The sequence below is a fragment of the Pan troglodytes genome, chromosome X (genome assembly GCF_028858775.2).
Source record: "Pan troglodytes isolate AG18354 chromosome X, NHGRI_mPanTro3-v2.0_pri, whole genome shotgun sequence".
NCBI lineage: Eukaryota > Metazoa > Chordata > Mammalia > Primates > Hominidae > Pan > Pan troglodytes.
This window is the reverse complement of record NC_072421.2, coordinates 55636153-55659428: the sequence shown is the minus strand read 5'-3', so window position 1 is coordinate 55659428 and position 23276 is coordinate 55636153. Positions and strand designations below refer to the sequence as shown.

General features: G+C 36.2%; 1 protein-coding gene across 2 annotated transcripts in view; it reads right to left on the bottom strand.

The window, feature by feature from the left end:
- FOXR2 (forkhead box R2) overlaps positions 1–22759 on the bottom strand; it is a 44417-nt gene extending 21658 nt beyond the window's left edge. The window contains exons 1-3 of one of the 2 annotated variants that reach the window (XR_001714196.2): positions 22588–22730; positions 8449–8507; positions 7230–7289 (exon numbers count right to left, since the gene is read on the bottom strand). The gene's annotated coding sequence lies outside the window, so the exon portion shown is untranslated. Of the gene's footprint in view, positions 1–7229; positions 7290–8448; positions 8508–22587 lie in introns of both variants that reach the window. The other variant, XM_016944361.2, reaches the window with a different exon arrangement.
- Between the last annotated feature and the right edge of the window lie 517 nt (positions 22760–23276).

The following is a 23276-nucleotide window of genomic DNA, read 5'->3' as shown; positions in this document are numbered from 1 at the left end:
CTTCTTCCATCATGGAAACGGCAGAGATTTGTCCTCACTGAAATAAACACTTACTCCAGATATGGGTTTTCCTATCCTGCACCCAATGCTTCTGCCAGGACTACCATCCGTGGGCTCACAGAATGCCTTATTCACCATCATGGTATTCCACACAGCACTGCCTCTGACCGAGGCACTCACTTTACGGCTAAAGAAGTGCAGCAGTGGGCTCATGCTCACGGAATTCACTGGCCTTACCATGTTCCTCATCATCCTGAAGCAGCTGGATTGATGGAATGGTGGAATGGCCTTTTGAAGTCACAATTACAATGCCAACTAGGTGACAATACTTTGCAAGCCTGCAGCAAAGTTCTCCAGAAGGCCATGTATACTCTGAATCAGCGTCCAATATATGATAGTTTCTCCCACAGCCAGGATTCATGGGTCCAGGAATCAAGTGGTGGAAGCAGAAGTGGCACCACTTACCATGACACCTAATAATCCACTAGCAAAATTTTTTCTTCCTGTTCCCATGACATTACATTCTGCTGGTCTAGAGGTCTTAGCTCCAGAGGGAGGAACAATGCCACCAGGAGACACAACATTAAATCCATTCAACTGGAAGTTAAGATTGCCACCTGGACACTTTGGGCTCCTCCTATCTTTAAGTCAACAGGATAAGAAGGGAGTTACAGTGTTGGTTGGGGTGACAGACCCGGACTATCAAGATGAAATCAGTCTTTTACTCCACAACGGAGGTAAGGAAGTGTATGTATGGAATACAAGAGATCCATTAGGGCATCTCTTAGTATTACTATGCCCCATGATTAAGGTCAATGGGAAACAACAACAGCCAAATCCAGGCAGGACTATAAATGGCCCAGACCTTCGGGAATGAAGGTTTGGGTCACTCCACCAGGAAAAAAACCCATGACCTGCTGAGGTGCTTGCTAAAGGTAAAGGGAATAAAGAATGGGTAGTAGAAGGAGGTAGTCATCAGTACCAGCTATGACCACATGACCAGCTGCAGAAATGAGGACTGTAATTGTCATGGGTATTTCCTCCTTCTTTTGTTAAAAACATGTTTGTGCATGTATACACTTGTACTAAGAAAATATCTTAATTTTATTTCCTTTTTCCTTTCTCATGTGACATAAGATTTATTGACTTCATATCAGCGTTTAAGTACTGTTAACTTTATGTAATAGTGTTTGGGTTGGGGATTGGTGCCTTTTCAGGTGTACAAAGGATAGTGGTATTATGTTAGTCATAATTATGACCTTATTTTTGTTTTAATTTGAAGATTATGTATGATCTCAGGAGATGTGTATGGGCTCAAGTTGACAAAGGGTGGACTTGTGATGGTTAACACTGAGTATCAACGTGATTGGACTGAAGGATGCAAAGTACTGATCCTGGGTGTGCCTGTGAGGGTGTTGACAAAGGAGGTTAACATTTGAGTCAGTGGGCTAGGAAAGACAGACCTACCCTTAATCTGGGTGGGCACCATCTAATCAGCTGCCAGCTCAGCTAGAATATAAAGCAGGCAGAAAAACATAAAAAGAATAGACTGGCTTAGCCTCCCAGCCTACATCTTTCTCCCATGCTGGATGCTTCCTGCCCTTGAACATCAGACTCCAAGTTCTTCAATTGTCGGACTCCGTCTGGCTCTCCTTACCCCTCAGCTTGCAGATGGCCTATTGTGGGACCTTGCGATCGTCTGAGTAAATAATAAATTTCCATATATATATATTATATATATATAAAGGATATATATTATATATATAAAGGATATATATTATATATATAAAGGATATATATATAAAGGATATATATATATAAAGGATGTATATATAAAGGATATACATACATATAAAGGATATATATATAAAGGATATATATATATATATAAAGGATATATATATATATATAAAGGATATATATATATAAAAGGATACATATATATAGGATAGTCCAGCTCTGTCACCCCAGCCAACACTGTAACTCCCTTCTTAGCCTGTTGACTTAAAGATAGGAGGAGCCCAAAGTGTCCAGGTGGCAATCTTAACTTCCAGTTGAATGGATTCGTTGTTGTTTCCTGCTGGCATCGTTCCTCCCTCTGGAGCTCTATATATGTATATAAAGGACATATATGTACATATATAAAGGATATATATATACATATATAAAGGATATATATATAAAGGATATATATATATAAAGGATATATATACACATATATAAAGGATATATATATAAAGGATATATATAAAGAATATATACATAAAGGATATATATATAAAAAGGATATATAAAGGATATATATTTATATATATAAAGGATATAAACGATATGTATATGTCCTTTATATATATATATACTTTATATATCTATCCATATATATATCCTTTATATATCTATCGATATATATATATCCTTTATATACATATCCATATATATCCTTTATATATATCCATAAACATATATATCCTTTATATATATATCCATATACATATATATCTTTTATATATATCCATATACATATATATCTTTTATATATGTATATATATTATATATATATCCTTTATATATATCCATATATATCCTTTATATGTATGTATCCATATATATATCCTTTACATATATATCCATATATATATGCTTTATATATATATCCTTTATATATAATACCCATATCCATATATATGCTTTATATATATATATCCATATACATATATATCCTTTACATATATACATATATATCCTTTATATATATATCTTTTATATATATCCATATATATATTTATCCTTTATATATATCCATATTTATATTTATCCTTTATATATATAATCCATATTTATATTTATCCTTTATATATATATCCACATTTATATTTATCCTTTATATAGATATATCCACATTTATAAATCCTTTATATAGATATATCCACATTTATATATACTTTATATAGATATATCCACATATATATCCTTTATTTATATATATCCACATATATATCCTTTATATATATCCATCCACATATATATATCCTTTATATATATCCACATATATATCCCTTATATATATATCCCTTATATATATATCCACATATATACATCCCTGATATATATATATCCACATAATAGACGCAATAAAAAATGATAAAGGGGATATCACCACCAATCCCACAGAAATACGAACTACCATCAGAGAATACTACAAACACCTCTATGCAAATAAACTAGAAAATCTAGAAGAAATGGATAAATTCCTCGACACATGCACTTTCCCAAGACTAAACCAGGAAGAAGTTGAATATCTGAAAAGACCAATAACAGGATCTGAAATTGTGGCAATAATCAATAGCTTACCAACCAAAAAAAGTCCAGGACCAGATGGATTCACAGCCGAATTCTACCAGAGGTACAAGGAGGAACTGGTACCATTCTTTCTGAAACTATTCCAATCAATAGAAAAAGAGGGAATCCTCCCTAATTCATTTTATGAGGCCAGCATCATCCTGATACCAAAGCCGGGCAGAGACACAACCAAAAAAGAGAATTTTAGACCAATATCCTTGATGAACATTGATGCAAAAATCCTCAACAAAATACTGGCAAACCGAATCCAGCAGCACATCAAAAAGCTTATCCACCATGATCAAGTGGGCTTCATCCCTGGGATGCAAGGCTGGTTCAATATACGCAAATCAACAAATGTAATCTAGCATATAAACAGAACCAAAGACAAAAACCACATGATTATCTCAATAGATGCAGAAAAAGCCTTTGACAAAATTCAACAACCCTTCATGCTAAAAACTCTCAATAAATTAGGTATTGATGGGACATATTTCAAAATAATAAGAGCTATCTATGACAAACCCACAGCCAATATCATACTGAATGGGCAAAAACTGGAAGCATTCCCTTTGAAAACTGGCACAAGACAGGGATGCCCTCTCTCACCACTCCTATTCAACGTAGTGTTGGAAGTTCTGGCCAGGGCAATTAGGCAGGAGAAGGAAATAAAGGGTATTCAATTAGGAAAAGAGGAAGTCAAATTGTCCCTGTTTGCAGATGACATGATTGTATATCTAGAAAACCCCATTGTCTCAGCCCAAAATCTCCTTAAGCTGATAAGCAACTTCAGCAAAGTCTCAGGATACAAAATCAATGTGCAAAAATCACAAGCATTCTTATACACCAACAACAGACAAACAGAGAGCCAAATCATGAGTGAACTCCCATTCACAATTGCTTCAAAGAGAATAAAATACCTAGGAATCCAACTTACAAGGGATGTGAAGGACCTCTTCAAGGAGAACTACAAACCACTGCTCAAGGAAATAAAAGAGGATACAAACAAATGTAAGAACATTCCATGCTCATGGGTAGGAAGAATCAATATGGTGAAAATGGCCATACTGCCCAAGGTAATTTACAGATTCAATGCCATCCCCATCAAGCTACCAACGACTTTCTTCACAGAATTGGAAAAAACTACTTTAAAGTTCATATATCCCATATATATATATCCACATATATATATCCTTTATATATATATCCACATATGTATATCCTTTATGTACATATCCACATATGTATATCCTTTATATATATATCCACATATGTATATCCTTTATATATATATATCCACATATGTATATCCTTTATATATATATCCACATATGTATATCCTTTATATATATATATCCACATATGTATATCCTTTATATATATATCCACATATGTATATCCTTTATATATATATCCACATATGTATATCCTTTATATATATATCCACATATGTGTATCCTTTATATATATAAATCCACATATGTATATCCTTTATATATATATCCACATATGTATATCCTTTATATATATAAATCCACATATATATATCCTTTATATATATAAATCCATATATGTATATCCTGTATATATATAAATCCACATATGTATATCCTTTATATATAAATCCGCATATGTATATCCTTTATATATAAATCCACATATATATCCTTTATATATATAAATCCACATATATATATCCTTTATATATATAAATCCACATATATATATCCTTTATATATATATATCTCCACATATATATCCTTTATATCTATATCTCCACATATATATATCCTTTATATCTATATCTCCACATATATATATCCTTTATATCTATATCTCCACTTATATATATCCTTTATATATATATCTCCACATATATATATCCTTTATATATATCTCCACATATATATATCCTTTATATAAATATCTCCACATATATATATCCTTTATATAAATATCTCCACATATATATATCCTTTATATATATATCCACATATATATATCCTTTATATATATATATATCCACATATATATATCCTTTATATATATATATCCACATATATATATCCTTTATATATATATCTCCACATATATATCCTTTATATATATATCTCCACATATATATATCCTTTATATATATATCTCCACATATATATATCCTTTATATATGTATCTTCATAATATATATCTCCATATATATATCCATAATATATATCTCCATATATATATCTCCATAATATATATCTCCATATATATATCTCCATATATATATCTCCTTATATATATCTCCGTATATATATCTCCGTATATATCTCCGTATATATCTCCACGTATATATCTCCATATATATATCTCCATGTATATATCTCCACATATATATCGCCATATATATATCCATATATATCCATATATTATCCATATATATATCCATATATATCCATATATATATCCATATATTCTTTTATATATATCCATATATATATCCTTTATATATATCCATATATATATCCTTTATATATATATCCATATATATCCATATATATATCCTTTATATATATCCATATATATATCATTTATATATATATCCATATATATGTCCTTTATATATATATCCATATATATGTCCTTTATATATATATCCATATATATGTCCTTTATATATATATCCATATATATGTCCTTTATATATATATCCATATATATGTCCTTTATATATATATCCATATATATGTCCTTTATATATATCCATATATATCCATATATATCTCCTTTATATATATATATATATATATATATATATATATATATATATATCTCCTATTAGTTCTGTCCCTCTAGTGAACCCTGACTAATACAGTGCCCAACCAGATAGCATGAAATTCAGCCTGAGCTCTGTTTTCCAAACCATGTACTCTGGTTCTGGGGCTGTGTCAATCCCAAAGTGGTATCTCTTTTTAATTCACTCAGAGGAGCCATTCGGTCACCATGTGGCTAAACTGTATCCTCCTAGACAGGACATCTTTATTCTAATTCACACAAAGACCAGCCACCACGTATACCAAGAACTAGTAAGACAGATTAATACTGATGGTCACAAGTAATAATCACGTAGAAATAGGTCCAATAGGGTGTTGCAAGATTATTAACAACATGACTTAAAGAAAGGAACTACCAGCTGGGCACAGTGCCTCACACCTATAACTCCAGCACTTTGGAAGGCCAATGCAAGTTGATCACGAGGTCAAGAGATCGAGACCATCCCAACCAACACAGTGAAACCCCGTCTCTACTAAAAATACAAAATTAGCTGGGCGTGGTGGCACACACCTGCAGTCCCAGCTACTCGAGAGGCTGAGGCAGGAGAATCACTTGAACCTGAGAGGCGGAGGTTGCAGTGAGCGGAGATTGCACCACTGCACTCGAGCCTGGTGGCAGAGCAAGACTTTGTCTCAAAAAAAATAAAAAAGAAAAAAAAGAAAAGAACTACCTAAGAAAACTCAATCCCTTACCTTCTAAAAAATGAATCCTTTCAAAAGTCCTAATAATTATAACAAAATATTAATAAGGAATACATAAACCTTAGATTAGGTAAATATGGCAAGAAGACAGGACAGGATAATGGATACTACCAAACATGTATAAATTAAAGAATGCTTCATTTTTGTTAAAGACAAGTTGCAAAAACAAACAAAAAAACAAAAAACAAACAAACAAAACCAAACCTCTGTGTGACAGACAGGGAATTAGTACCATGAGATAATAAATTAAAAATTGTTATCAAAAGGACTTCAGCCAATACCTTATGGTTAAATCATTTTGAACTACCCAATCATGTCTTATGATCCCCTTGCCCCAAGAATCAATTTACCCGGTAACCTGTATTCTGTTACCTTGGCATGTCTGAAATGGTATTTCTCTTTTCCTCTCAGTTGGCTAAGATTATTGAAACCCTAGGAAAATGTAAAAAGGAACAAAATTACTAAAATCCTGGGAAGATAAAATAAGTTAGTCCAAGGAAGAAAAATATGCAAGGCTGGAAATAAAGAGGAAATAAATTAAACCTGTGGTGTTCATATTTTAGAGTAACTTTAAATGTAAGTGCATGGATATATTTTTAATCATTGTATTTGTGTAGATTTCATATACCAGTCAAGCTGTTTGAAGTGTTTCAGAAAAGGCCACGTCAAATTTGTAATTGCAGTTTAAAACTTTTAGGAAATTTAATTCATCAAATTGGTAACCAATGTTTAGATGGTCAATAAAAATTAGTTTTAAAATCTTTGTTTATAAGTTATTCGAATTTCATAAAATTGAGCAGTAGGCAAAGAACAAGTAGTAGTAAGTATTTATATCCATGTACAAAAGCCACTGGACACCCAAGAATCTATGAAAGGATTTATTATGTTAACACTATTTTCTTTAGCTTTTCTCTTTAGCAATCAGATTAACTTTTCGAGTTTCTGGAGAACTCTTCAGCATTCTCACACGCACCAAAAATGAAATAGTTCAATTCTGGAAATGTTATGTTTGAAGTAGCTGTGCATGTAGCAAACTAAAGTAGGCTATTGGAATAAGTGATTGCTAATAGACTCACCAACTTGTTTCTGCCACACCTTACTAAGCTTCTTCATCTGTAAAATGAAGATAATAAAAAGTCCTACCTCAATGAGTTATTGAGAATATCAAAAGAAATACTTTAATGTGTATCATTAATTTATGTATCGTGTATATCAAGGTCTAAGTTTAGTGTTTGACAATTATAGTGTTCCATAAATGTAAACTTTTATTATGTTATGTTATTCTAAGGGCAACACTGGTTCTTAAACTTGAATATATCACACAGAAATGATAGTGACAAACAAAGAGGATTGATTTTAATAACTATGCATGGAAAGCTTACTTGGGAGTCTTCAGATTGAATTTTAATCCTTTAGGAGCTGCGATTTGAACTAAAATCCTCAATCCAACAAAATTTGGAGTCTTACTTTATTCCAAGGCTTCGAGAGTTTTGAATTTGCGGGAGAAAATTACCTTTTTATTTGGAATACTTTTTATCAAGTGTTCTGAGATGCTTTAAAAGGCAATAACCCCTTGTTAATTGTCACTTACTGCTTGTTTTTCTTTCCAAGGGTTCAGCCTCAAGTGCCTGGAAAGGGGAAGGAGACTGTCTGCAAAAAAAAAGAAAACATAAAATCAGATAAAAACCTTGCGGAGATGGCTATATCCTGGGTCAAGTTTTGCACAGCTTAATGTAATGAATCTATTCTGCAATATGAATTAAATGGCATGTCAGGAACATACAGAATACAGAGAGTAGAGTCAGGATTTTAGGTCCAGTACACGTTTCACATAATCTCAGCTGCTTTTTGTTATTCTCAGGACAAGTCACACCAACATACATATATTAAACACATATTATGGCCAGGTCAATTTGGTACGCTGATTTAATACACTTTAGGAACCCTCTTCTTTTTGCTCCAAATATATAAGGAATAAAATTACACAGATAGATAGACCATAAAAAAATCAAGCTCAAAATATAAGGAAAAAAAGCATCTTACTAGACAAGAAAAAAGCAAAATAATGAGTGAAACTAAGCCATTGGATTGCTGGACTCTGGATTTTCAAGCAGGAATTGAAAGTTCAGAGTTTTATTTTTTAGTTTTTATTTTTTTTTATTGGTGGGGGAAGAAAGGAGACCAAAATTCAGTGGCATTCTAGCCCCATCCTAGGGACTACCTCTGCTTGTGAAAAGAAGCTAAAAAAGTATTGCTGCCAAACCCTGGCAAACTGTAGGTCTAGGAAAGAAGATCATCACTGATGAAACCTTGCAACCAGAATTTGGGCCAAGCCCACTAGCTATTGTAACTGATTCTACTGGATCTGTAGTATTCTCTGTAACATCATGAGACAGTAACTCAGAACTTTCATTCTGAAATGTGGTAGTGGATTGAAGCCTGGAGTGCTGAGAGAAAGCAACCAAAAAGCCTCTAGAAAGGGTTGAGGGAACACAGGCTAATGAATAAAGGTAGGCAAGAGGTGGAGAACCAAAACTATCCATTCAAATCAGGCAGAAAACCAAAATCCCAAAAATACATGAAGAAATTTAATGACAAGAAAAATTAGGTAATGAATTCACTCGAGAAAACAATAATGTTATACAGCCACCTGGATAATAAAATAAGTATGGTCAGTATAGTCAAAGCAACAAAGAGTGAATATAATAAAATATATGCAAGGAAAGCAATACAGATAGAAATAAAAAAGCAATTAAAAATGTTGAATACAAAATGTCACTGAAATTTAAAGAATGCAATAGATGAGACAAACTCAGTTGGACATGGTCAAAGAGTAAATTGGTTAATTGGAAGATAGAGTACTAAAGAACATCCAACATGCAGTAGTCATAAAAATATAAAAATAAGTGCCTTTGAGAAGATGGCCAAGTAGGAACAGCTCTGGTCTGCAGCTCCCAGAGAGACCAACAAGGAAGGCAGGTGATTTCTGCATTTCCAACTGAAGTACCATGTTCATCACATTGGGACTGGTTAGGAAGTGGGTGCAGCCCAAAGAGGGAGAGTGGAAGCAGGGTGGGGCATCGTCTCACCCAAGAAATGCAACGATCTGGGGACCTCCCTCCCCCAGCCAAGGGAAGCCGCAAGGGAATGTGCTATCCGACCCGGATACTACACTTTTCTCACAGTTTTTGCAATCTGCATATCAGGAGATTCCCTCATATGCCTACACCATCAGGGACCTAGGTTTCAAGCACAAAACTGAGCGGCTGTTTGGGCAGACACCAAACTAGAAGAAGGAGGATTTTTTTTGTTGTACCCCAGTGGCACCTGGAACCCCAGCAAGACAGAACCATTCACTCCCCTGGAAAGGGGTTTGAAGCCAGGGAGCCAACTGGTCTCACTCAGGGGGGTCCCACTTTTACAGAGCCAGCAAGCTAAGAACCACTGGCTTGAAATTCTCACTGCCATCACAGCAGTCTGAAGTCTACCTGGGATGATCGAGCTTAGTGAAAGGAGGAGCATCCGCCATTACTGAGGCTTGAGTAGGTGGTTTTCCCCTGACAGTGCTAAGGAAGCCAGGATGTTTGGACTGGGCAGAATTCACCACAGCCTGGCAAGGGGCTGTGGCCAGACTGCCTCTCTAGATTCCTCCTCACTAGGCAGGACATCTCTGAAAGAAAGGCAGTAGCCCAAGTCAGGGGCTTATAGAAAAAACTCCCATCTCCCTGGGATAGAGCACGTGAAGAAGGGACAGCTGTGGGCATAGCTTCAGCAGACTTAAGCTCCTGCCTGCCAGCTCTGATGAGAGCAGCTGATACTGACAAGGAGGATTCTCCCAGTGCAGTGCTCAAGCTCTGCTAAGGGACAGACTGCCTCCTCAAGTGGATCCCTGACCCCCCTGCCTCCTGATGGGGAGAGACCTCCCAAAACGGGTCGACAGACACCTCATACAGGAGAGCTCCGGCTGGCATCAGGGCAGTACCCTGCAGGGATGGAGCTTCCAGAGGAAGGAGCAGGCAGCAATCTTTGCTGCTTTGCAGCCACCACTGGTGATACCCAGGCAAAAAGGGTCTGGAGTGGACCTCCAACAAATTTCTTCTGTTAGAAGAAAAAGATACAGAAAACAACATCAACATAAAGAACCCTGAAACAAAAACCACATCCAAAGGTCATCAGCCTCAAAGATCAAAGGTAGATAAATCCATGAAGATGAGGAAAAACCAGCACAAAACGCTGAAAATTCCAAAAACCAGAATGCCTTTTCTCCTCCGAATGATTGCAACTCCTCTCCAGCAAGAGACCAAAACTGGATGGAGAATCAGTTTGATGAACTGACAGAGGTAGGCTTTGGAAGGTGGGTAATAACAAACTCTTCTGAGCTAAAAGAGCATGTTCTAATTCAATGCAAGGAAGCTAAGAACCTTCATAAAAGGTTACAGGAACTGCTAACTAGAATAACCAGTTTAGAGAGAAACATAAATGACCTGATGGAGCTGAAAAACACAGTACGAGAACTTCGTGAAGCATACACAAGTATCAATAGCCAAATCAATTGAGTGGAAGAAAGAATATCAAAGATTGAAGATTAACTTACTGAAATAAGGCATGAAGACAAGATTAGAAAAAAAAGAATGAAAAGGAATGAACAAAGCCTCCAGGAAATACGGGAATATGTGAAAAGACCAAACCTACAATAGATTGGTGTACCTGAAGTGACAGGGAGAATGGAACAAAGTTGGAAAACACACTTCAGGATATTATCCAAGAGAACTTCCCCTAACTGGCAAGACAGGCCAACATTCAAATTCAGGAAATACAGAGAACACCACTAACATACTTCTCAAGAAGATCAATTCCAAGACACATAGTCATCAGATTCACCAAGGTTGAAACAAAGGAAAAACTGTTCATGGCAGCCAGAGAGAAAGGTCAGGTTACCTACAAAGGCAAGCCAATCAGACTAACAGCAGATCTCTCTGCAGAAACTCTACAAGCTGGAACAGAGTGGGGGACGAATATTCAACATTCTTAAAGAAAAGAATTTTCAACCCAGAATTTCATATCCAGCTAAACTAAGCTTTATATGCAAAGGAGAAAAAATAATCCTTTCCAGACAAGCAAATACTGAGCGATTTTGTCACCACCAAGCCTGCCTTACAAGAGCTCCTGAAGGAAGCACTAAATATGGAAAGGAAAAACCAGTACCACCCACTGGATAAACACACCAAAATATAAAGACCAATGACATTATGAAGAACCTACATCAAATAATGTGTAAAATAACCAGTTAGTATCATAATGACAGGATCAAATTCACACATTACAATATTAATCTGAAATGTAAATGGGCTAAAGGTCCCAATTAAAAGATACAGACTGGCAAATAGGATACAGAGTCAACACCCATCGGTGTGCTGTATTCAGGAGACCAATCTCACGTGCAAAGACACAAGTAGGCTCGAAATAAAGGGATGGAGGAAGATTTACCAAGCAAATGTAAAGCAAAAGAAAGCAGGGGTTGCCATTGTAGTCTCTGATAAAACAGACTTTAAACCAACAAACATCAAAAAAGACAAAGAAGGGCATTATATAATGGTAAAAGGATCAATACAACAAGGGGAGCTAACTAACCTAAATGTATATGCACCCAATACAGGAGCACCCAGATTCATAAAGAAAGTTCTTTGAGTCCTACAAAGAGACTCCCACACAATAATAGTCGGAGACTTTAACACCCCACTGTCAGTATTAGACAGATCAATGAGAGAAAATTTACAAGGATATACAGGACTTGAACTCGGCTCTGAAACAAGCAACACTAACAGACATCTACTGAACTCTCCACCTCAAATTGACAGAATATACATTCTTCTCAGCACCACATAGCACTTATTCTAAAATTGATCACATAATTTGAAGTAAAACACTCCTCACCAAATGCAAAAGAATGGAAATCATATCGATCAGTCTCTCAGACTGCAGTGGAATCAATTTAGAACTCAGGATTAAGAAACTCCCTCAAAACTGCACAACTACATGGAAAATGAACAACTTGCTCCTGAATGACTACTGGGTAAATAATGAAACTGAGGCAGAAATAAAGAAGTTCTTTAAACCAATGAGAACAAAGAGAAAAAGTACCAGAATCTCTGGGACACAGCTAAAGCAGTGTTAAGTGGGAAATTTATAGCACCAAATGCCTACATCAGAAAGCTGGAAATATATGAAATAGACATCTGAACATCAAAATTAAAAGAAATAGGAAAGCAAGAGCAAACAAATTCAAAAGCTAGCAGAAGACAAGAAATAACTAAGATCACAGCAGAACTGAAGGAGATAGAGACACGAAAAACCCTTCAAAAAAAAAAAATGAATCCAGAAGCTGGTTTTTTGAAAAGGTTAACAAAACAGACTGCTAGCTAGACCAATAAAGAAGAAAAGAGAGAAGAATCAAATAGACACAATAAAAAATGATAAAGGAGATATCACCACCAATCCCACAGAAATACGAACTACCATCAGAGAATGCTATAAACACATCTATGCAAATAAACTAGAAAATCTAGAAGAAATGGATAAATTCCTGGACACATACATCCTTCCAAAACTAAACCAGGAAGAAGTTGAATCCTTGAATAGATCAATAACAAGTTCTGAAATTGATGCAGTAATTAATAGCCTACCAATAAAAAAAAGCCCAGGACAAGACCAATTCACAGCCGAATTCTACCAGAGGTATAAAGAGGGGCTTGTACCATTCCTTCTAAAACTATTCCAAACAATGGAAAAAAAGGGACTCCTCCCTAACTCATTTTATGAGGCCAGTATCATCTTGATATGAAAACCTGGCAGAGACACAACAAAACAAGAAAATTTCAGGCCAATATCCCTGATGAACACCGATGTGAAAATCCTCAGTAAAATACTGGCAAAATGAATCCACCAGCACATCAAAAAGCTTATCCACCACAGTCAATCGGCTTCATTCCTGTGATGCAAGGCTGGTTCAACATATGCAAATCAATAAATGTAATCCATCACATAGACAGAAACAATGACAAAAACCACATGATTATCTCAATAGATGCAGAAAAGGCCTTCAATAAAATTCAAAACCCCTTCATGCTAAAAACTCTCAATAAACTAGAGATTAATGGAAAATATCTCAAAATAATAAAAGCTGTTTGTTGGAAACCCACAGCCCATATCATACTGAATGGGCAAAAACTGGAAGCATTCCCTTTGAAAACCGGCACAAGACAAGGACGCCCTTTCTCACCACTCCTATTCAACATAGTATTGAAAGTTCTGGCCAGGGAAATCAGGTAAGAGAAAGAAATAAATGGTATTCAAATAGGAAGAGAGGAAGTCAAATTGTCTTTGTTTGCAGATGACATGATTTTATATTTAGAATGCCCCATAATCTCAGCCCAAAAACTGCTTAAGCTGATAAGCAACTTCAGCAAAGTCTCAGGATACAAAATCAGTGTGCAAAAATCACAAGGATTCCTATACACCAACATTAGATAAACAGAGAGACAAATCATGAGTGAACGCCCATTCACAATTGCTACAAAGAGAATGAAATACCTAGGAATACAACTTACAAGGTACGTGAAAGACCTCTTCAAGGAGAACTACAAACCACTGCTCAAGAAAATAAGAGAGAAACAAATGAAAAAGACTTCCATGCTCATGGATAGGAAGAATCAATATCATGAAAATGGCCATACTGCCCAAAGTAATTTATAGATTCAATGCTATTCCCATTCCCATAAAGCTACCAATGACTTTCTTCACAGAACTAGAAAAACCTACTTTAAATTTAATATGGAACCAAAAAAGAGCCCGTATAGCCAAGATAATCCTAAGCAAAAAGAAAAGCTGGAGGCATCACGCCACCTGTCTTCAAACTATACCATGAGGCTACAGAACCAAAACAGCATGGTACTGGTACCAAAACAGATATGTAGACCAATGGAACAGAATAGAGGCCTCAGAAATAACACCACACATTTACAACCATCTGGTCTTCGACAAACCTGATGAAAACAAGCAATGGGGAAAGATTTCCTATTTAATAAACGGTGCTGGGAAAACGGGCTAGCCATATGCAGAAAACAGAAACTGGACCCCTTCCTTACACCTTATACAGAAATTAACTCAAGATGGATTAAAGGCTTAAAGGTAAAACCTAAAACCATAAAAACCCTAGAAGAAAACCTAGACAATACCATTCAGGACATAGGCATGGGCAAGGACTTCATGACTAAAACACCAAAAGCAATTGCAAAAAAGCCAAAATTGACAAATGGGATTTAAACTAAACTAAAGAGCTTCTGCAAAGCAAACTAAACTATCATCAGAGTGAATAGGCAACGTACAGAATGGGAGAAAATTTTTGCAATCTACTCATCTGACAAAGGTCTAGTATCCAGACTCTAGAGGCATCTTAAACAAATTTACAACAGAAAAACAACCCCATCAAAAAGTGGGTGAAGGATATGAACAGACACTTCTCAAAAGAAGACATTTATGTGGCCAACAAACTTATGAAAAAATGCTCATGATCACTGGTCATTAAAGAAATGCAAATCAAAATCAGAATGAGATACCATCTCACGCCAGTTAGAATGGTGATCGTTAAAAAGTCAGGAAACAACAGATGTTGGCAAGGCTGTGGAGAAATAGGAACGCTTTTACACTGTTGGTCGGAATGTAAATTAGTTCAACTACTGTGGAAGACAGTGTGGCAATTCCTCGAGGATCTAGAACCACAGATACCATTTGACCCAAGAATGCCACTACTGGGTATATACCCAAAGGATTACAAATCATTCTACTATAAAGACACAGGCACACATATGTTTATTGCACCACTATTTACAATAGCAAAGACTTGGATCCAACCCGAATGCCCATCAATGATAGACTGGATAAAGAAAATGTGAAATATATACACCATGGAATCCTATACAGCCATAAAAAAAGAATGAGTTCATGTCCTTTGCATGGACATGGTTCAAGCTGGAAACCATCATTCTCAGCAAACTAACACAGGAACAGAAAACCACACCACAAGTTCTCACTGATAAGTGGAAGTTGAACAATGAGAACAAATGGACACAGGAAGGGGAACATCACACACTGGGGCCTGTTGTGGGGTGGGGGTCAAGGAGAGGGAGAGCATTAAAGCAAATATTTAATGCATGCGGGGCTTAAAACCTATATGACGGGTTGACAGGTGCAGCAAACCACTATGGCACATGTATACCTGTGTAACAAACCTGCACGTTCTGCACATATATCCCAGAACTTAAAGTAAAATAAAAAATATGTATGTATATATAAATACAAAAGAATAGTGAAGAGAAATTGAAGGTATACTGAGAAACTCCAACATTCATCTAATAAAAGTTTCAAAAGAATATATAGAGAATTATAAAGGATTAATAATGAGGAGAAATCGCTAATGACTTTCCAGATTTGAAGAAAGACATGAGTTCTCAAATTAAAAAGTCCACTGAACAGGGTAAATACAAGTCAACACACTCCACGACACACTGAATAAAACCTTATAATATCAAGAATAAAGCGTCAGGGAAGGTGGGTGCTCGATACAATGGCAGTGGTGCTGAGTTGGGTACTGCTTGAGGTGTGCCAGCTTTCATAATCTCCAAGAAGCCACAGGTATTTTCTGTCTTTGATATCTTTCTTATCTAAAATAATTTTCCCTCATTATTTCCAAGATTATTTCAAGTGCAATATGCCATAGAGATGCTCAAGCTTTGTTTTATAACCATTAGTATACAGACTTCAGATGTATCTTATCTGTGTGCCTAGCTATAGAAAAGAGAATTATAGCTATTGCCCCACAGCAGTGAGAAAATTGTAGATATTGTCAGGAGTAGGCTATTGCTGATAAGACTTTAACTGATAAAGCTACTGTGCAGACACAGAACTGCTGGCTCATCTGCAATAAAACAATAACACTGGAAATTTTTTAAAATTCAAACCTAGCTGTGCAATTTAGAGAAGATGAAGGTATAGATGCCATGCTTCATTCCTTTGAAATAATCGCCAAATGCTTCATATGAACTCTTCTGGGACCTTTGGTACAACGTGATGTTTGAGCAATTGGCTCTGCCTCAGAGGATGCTGAGAGCTTTTTGCAAGAAGTTTGCCATAAATTGCTGAAGCCCTACAGCATTAAAAATTAGAAATAATTCAAATACATTAAAATGCATAGAATGTACATATTCAATTTCATCAACTTCGACAATTATTTATACCCATGTAACTACCATCCAGCATGAGAAGTGGAACATTTCTTTCACCCCAGAGGATTTTCTCATCCCCTTTCCAAACTTCACTCACCCTTGTAACTACTTTCTGTTGTCTATCATCACAGATTAGTTGTGCTTGTGTTTGCACTTTATGTAAAAAGAATTATATGACATTAATAATAAATCATAATAAAGCAACAATCTTAAGAGCCACTAGAGGGGAAAAAGCTTTATTCTAAAGGAAGATCAACTAGACTGAGGGCAAAAAACAATGGATACTAGAAATACTTATAAACGTTGAAGTAAAATAACTGTCACTCATAAGTTTGTACTCAATTATTCAAGTGTGAAAGCAAAATAAAGACATTTTCCGTCATTAGAGTTAACCAAAGATCATCACTACACTCACAGGTAAACAATGTTTTTTAATATGAGCAGTGAAGCCAGAGGGAAAATATAGGGGAAAGAGAAACAACAATGAAGAAAGAAACTAACAGACTATGTTTATTATGACTATAAAATTATAACTGATTTTTTGTGTGTTTAAAAGGGTAAAGAAAAACAAAACTGTGTCCAAAAATAATAAGTAGGGGTTCAATGGGTAGTTCCAGAATACTAAGGCTTTTGCAATAGTTAAAAGGATAGGAAATATTGAGTAACCAAAGATTTTGTTAGAAAAATTAATTGTGTGTACATCTAAAAAATCTAAAGACAAACACAGTAAGAATATAATCTGCAGCATCCAAAGCACCAGAGGAAATGAGGGACAAAGAAGCCAAGAAAAGTGATGTTAAACTGAAAACCTGGCCAGGCGCAGTGGCTCACGCCTGTAATCCTCCCACTTTGGGAGGCCAAGGCAGGCGGATCACTTGAGCCAGGAGTTCAAGACTAACCTGGACAACATGGCGAGACTCCAGCTCTACCAGAAATACAAAACTTAGCCAGGTGTGGTGGCATGTGCCTGTAGTCTCAGCTACTTGCCAGGCAGAGGTGGGAAAATCGCTTGTGCCCCAAAAGGTCAAGGCTGCAGTGAGCCATGATTGCGCCATTGCATTCCAGCCTGAGCGACAGAGCAAGACCTTGTCTTGAAAAAAAAAAACGAACAAACTGAAAACCCCCCAAAATAGTAAAAATGAGTCAAAATCTATTCATAAACATAATAATGAAAAAAGTTAACTTCATCTAATAAAGACAAGATAACCAGAATCATTTTTAAATAATCGAGCTATATAGTATTTCTAAGAGCTACATCTAAAAGAAAAAACATCAAGAAATTAAATATTGGAGAAAATATAATTAAAGGCAAAAAGCATCAATAGAGGGACACTCCAAAATAATAAAAGAAACAGTGCATCATGGACTTGGATGCATGTCTCCAGGTAGCAACAAAACAGATAAAACAAAAACCGACAGAATTACGAGTTGACATTTATGAATCTACAAAAAAGACATAATTACACTCTCCTCTATTATATTAGAAACAGAGAAAAAATAAGAAGAATGGGAATCCTTTTCAAATTGATCCTCAATATTATAGGGGAGAACAAAAGCCCTAGAATACCCTAAAGCATATTAAAGAAAATACAGTGGAGCAATATTTCCTACCAAACACCAAGTCTTATTATAAAGCTACAGTAAATTAAGACCGTTATTATAAAGGGAAAACAAAAGGCCCAAAGGAAAAATAGAGTCAAGAAACAAACCCATATAAATTAAAAAGTCCCAATAAATAAACCCCAATAAAATTAAAGATTAACCTATATATAAAAACCTGCACCCCAGAAATAATCTCATTTTTTTCAAGAATTTGCAAAATTTACCATGTCTTAAAAATTTCAAATAATCTGTAACATATTCACTTTCTTTGATCACAATGCAATTAACTATGAAATATAGTAAAAATAAGAAAAAATGCTTACAAATTTCTAAAACTTTTTTTTTTTTTTTTTTTTTTTTTTTTTTTTGAGATGGAGTTTCGCTCTTGTCGCCCAGGCTGGAGTGCAGTGACGCAATCTCGGCTCACCACAACCTCCGCTTCCCAGGTTCAAGCGATTCTCCTGCCTCAGCCTCCCGAGCAGCTGGGATTACAAGCGCCTGCCACCACGCCCAGCTAATTTCTTGTATTTTTAGTAGAGACGGAGTTTCCCCATGTTGGGCAGGCTGGTCTCTAACTCCTGCCCTCAGTTGATCCGCCCATCTCAGCCTCCCAATCAAAAACCATTCTTTAAAATCTCATTTGTTAAAGAAGAGTTCAAAATGAAAATTACAAGATATTCAAACCTAAACAGCAATGAACAGACTATATTCTGAAACTTGTGAGATGCAGTAAAATGACATTTAGAAAGGTATTTATAGCTACAAATGAACAATTGTAATCAAAAATAAAACACATTACAAATGATGTCTTTCACCAAAAATATTAAAAACCCAACAAACTTAACAAACCTTCATAAAAGACATAAAATATGGTCTTAATAAATGAATAGATATACCATGCTAATATAATGAAATTCTCAGTTTCATAAAGATATCAACATTCTGCATTTTACTTTAAAAATGGAATAGCATTCCAATCAAAATTCCAGAAAGAGTGTTAAAACAACTTTTCAAGTTGATCCTCAATATTACAGAGGGGAACAGAAGCCCTAGAATATCTAAGACATATTACAGAAAATACAATTAGGAGATTTGTTCTACTAGGCACCTATACTTATTATAAAGCTATAGTAAATTAAAACTCTGTTATTAACAAAGGGAAGGCCCAAAGAGACAAAGGAGTCCAGAAACAAACCGCATCATCTGTACTCTCTATCCCTCTTTTTCTCCTTAGCACTTATTCCCTAAAATGATACACTATTCTATTATTTAATGGTCTTGTTCAACAGACTGTAAGGTCAGTAAAGACTGAAATTTTTGGTCGGGCACGGTGGCTCACGCCTGTAATCCCAGCACTCTGGAAGGCAGAGACGGGCAGATCACTTGAGGTCAGGAGTTCCAGACCAGCCTGGCCAACATAGTGAAACCCCGTCTCTATTAAAAACACAAAAATTAGCCAGGCGTGGTGGCGAGCACCTGTAATCCCAGCTATTTGGGAGGCTGAGGCATGAGAATTGCTTGAACCCAGGAGGTGGAGTTTGCAGTGAGCCGAGATGCCGAGATCACGCCACTGCACTCTAGCCTGGGTGACAGAGAGAGACACCACCTCAAAAAAAAAAAAAAAAAAAATAGCCTGGGTGACAGAGAGAGACACCATCTCAAAAAAAAAAAAAAAAGACTGAGATTTTTGCCTATATTTCTTCATTTGTTTTGATGAAGTATTCCCAGTGCCCAGAAGAATCCCTGGCTCAATAAATATTTATTGAATGAATAAGACCTAAATGTGAAAATCAAAACTGATATTTGTAATTTTAATTAATTAATTAATTAATTAATTAATTTTTTGAGACCAGGTCTCACTCTGTCACCCAGGCTGGAGTGGTGATCTAGACTCATTGCAGCCCCTGCCTCCCAGGCTCAAGCAATCCTCCCACCTCAGCCTCCCGAGTAGCTGGGACCACAGGTGTGTGCCACCACACCTGGCTAATTTTTGTAATTTTTGTGGAGATAGGCTTTCGCCATGTTGCTCAGGCTGGTCTCGAACTGCTGAGCTCAAATTGATCTGCCTGCCTCAGCCTCCCAAAGTGCTGGGATTGCAGGCGTGGGCCACCATGCCCAGCCTAAAACTGGTATTCTTTAGAATACAGGGGAATAAATACGATTGTGTCCTTGGAGTAGAGAAGAATTTCTTAGAAATATTAAAAAAATGGATTACATAAAACTTAAAACTCATGGACACACATACAGACAGAAGTAACAAACAAAGGGTAAAAACAAGCCACTACAGACTGCAGGAAGATTTATGAGACACATAAAACAAGAACACAAGAGGAATTCCAGTGTATCAACAAGAAAAGAACAAATAACACAGTAGAATAGGCAAAGGATATGAAAAGGCTAGTTCACAGAAGAAAAACCCCAAATGGCCAAGAAAACACAAAAGATGCTCAACCTCAATAGTAATCAGAAAAACGCAAATTAAAACAAAATAAGGTTATGTTACACACCATCAGATTAGAAATAGCTAGTAAATTAAAAGATACTTAAAACTTACAACCTGGGGATTCTATTTTTAGGTTATATTCTAGAGAAATTCTTTCACATGTGCACACTGAGAAATATAGCAGAAAAACAGCACTGTTTGAAATGGCAAAACAAATGAAAAATAGCTAACAGCCTAATGTCCATAGCAAATATAAGGATATGCAATAGACTATAATATTAGCATGTAAACCAAGCTACACATTTCAATATGAATTAATTTCAAAAAGAAAATTTTGAATGAAAAAAGCAAATGAATATATACCATATGCCATCATTTAAATGAAACTTTAAAGGCTGCAAAACAATACTATTTTAATTATTTAAAAATAAATAGGGAAAGTGTAAAACCATGCCAAGGGAGAAAAGAGAATAGGATTAGGGAGGAGTTCACAGGGAGTTTCAATTGAGGCTGTAATGTGGAAAAATACATCAATTATGAGATACCAATTCGCATCCATCATTTTGGCAAAACACACACACACACACACACACACACACACACACACACAAAAGCATGCAAACAATAACATCGAGCTTTGACAAGAATGGAAGGAAATACTCTCATCCACTAGTTGCAAGAGTGTAAACTGGTACAACCATGTTAAAGGCAGTTTGTCAGTGTTTATTACAAGTTATAATTTGAGTACCTTAAGTTTCTGACGTTTTTACTTCCAGGCATGTATTCTAGAAAACACTTGTAACTATGATTAAGGAAACAGGAGAGGGTGCGCCCCACACTACTGCTTGAAATGCTGAAAATAGTTAAAATATCCATCAATGTGGATGGTAACAGGGGACTTAAATAGCATAAAAACTATACTAAGGAGCACTATGTAGCTTTAAAAATAATAATAATTAAAAAAAGCCGGGCGTGGCGGCTCATGCCTGTAATCCCAGCACTTTTGGAGGCCGAGGCACTTTGGGCGGATCACCTGTGGTCAGAAGTTCGAGACCAGCCTGGCCAACATGGTGAAACCACGCCTCTACTAAAAATACAAAAATCAGCCAGGCATGGTGGCGTGCGCCTGTAATCCCAGCTACTCGGGAGGTCGAGGCAAGAGAATTTCTTGAACCCGGGAGGCGTAGGTTGCAGTGAGCCAAGATTGTGCCATTGCACTCCAGCCTGGGCGACAAGAGCAAAACTCCATCTCAAAAAAAAAAAAATCTTTTGTAGGAAGACTGAGCGCAGTTCAGGAGAACTGTTTGGTGAAAAAAATCAAGTTGTAGGTTATCGGAATCTACCAGAGGAATTACTTGTATTGAGGAGAGGATTCAGGCATAGGTGGTGATTACCAAAAGCCTACCTGTAGTGATGATAAGGACCCTGATGTTGCAGAATTGACCAGAAGACTGCCTCAAGAGAAGGGAAATACCCTATTATGGCGACACATGCGACCATCCGCCATCGCAAAAGAGTACCACGCTCACAGGGCGCAGCTCTCCACAGGCCTTCCTGTATTACATAGTAACTTATGTGAGTGAACTGACCTATGAAAAAGAGACATTATGATGCTGGGTGGAGCCAACTGGAAGCCTGCCAATAGAAATGCGAGGTACTCTACAGTGGGTGGTTCACCCATATGTCGGCTTGTACGATAGAGGACCCTTATGTGGGAAGGGCTGTCCAGTGGACTGCCTATAAATAGAAAATACATAATTGCCATGGGCAGGCCTACTAAGATGCCTCCCAATATGAGAATACCACTCTGGTGTTGGTAAGATTGAGCATAGAACTGCCCGTGTGCTTAATGGAAGGACCTGGTGTGTACTCAGACGAATAAAGAACTCCTTGCAGAGAAAGATCCTGTAGTATAGGCAGGGATTCACCAACAGAAATGAGAACAACTTTTACGTGGGTGGAACTGCCTAGAGGCCTGCTTCTACGGAAAAGAAATACCCTGGGTTGAGAGGGAATGAACAGAAGCCTTTGAATAAAGAATAGAAGAACCTTGGTTATAGATGGGGTTAACTAGAAGCCTGCCAATCATAAGAA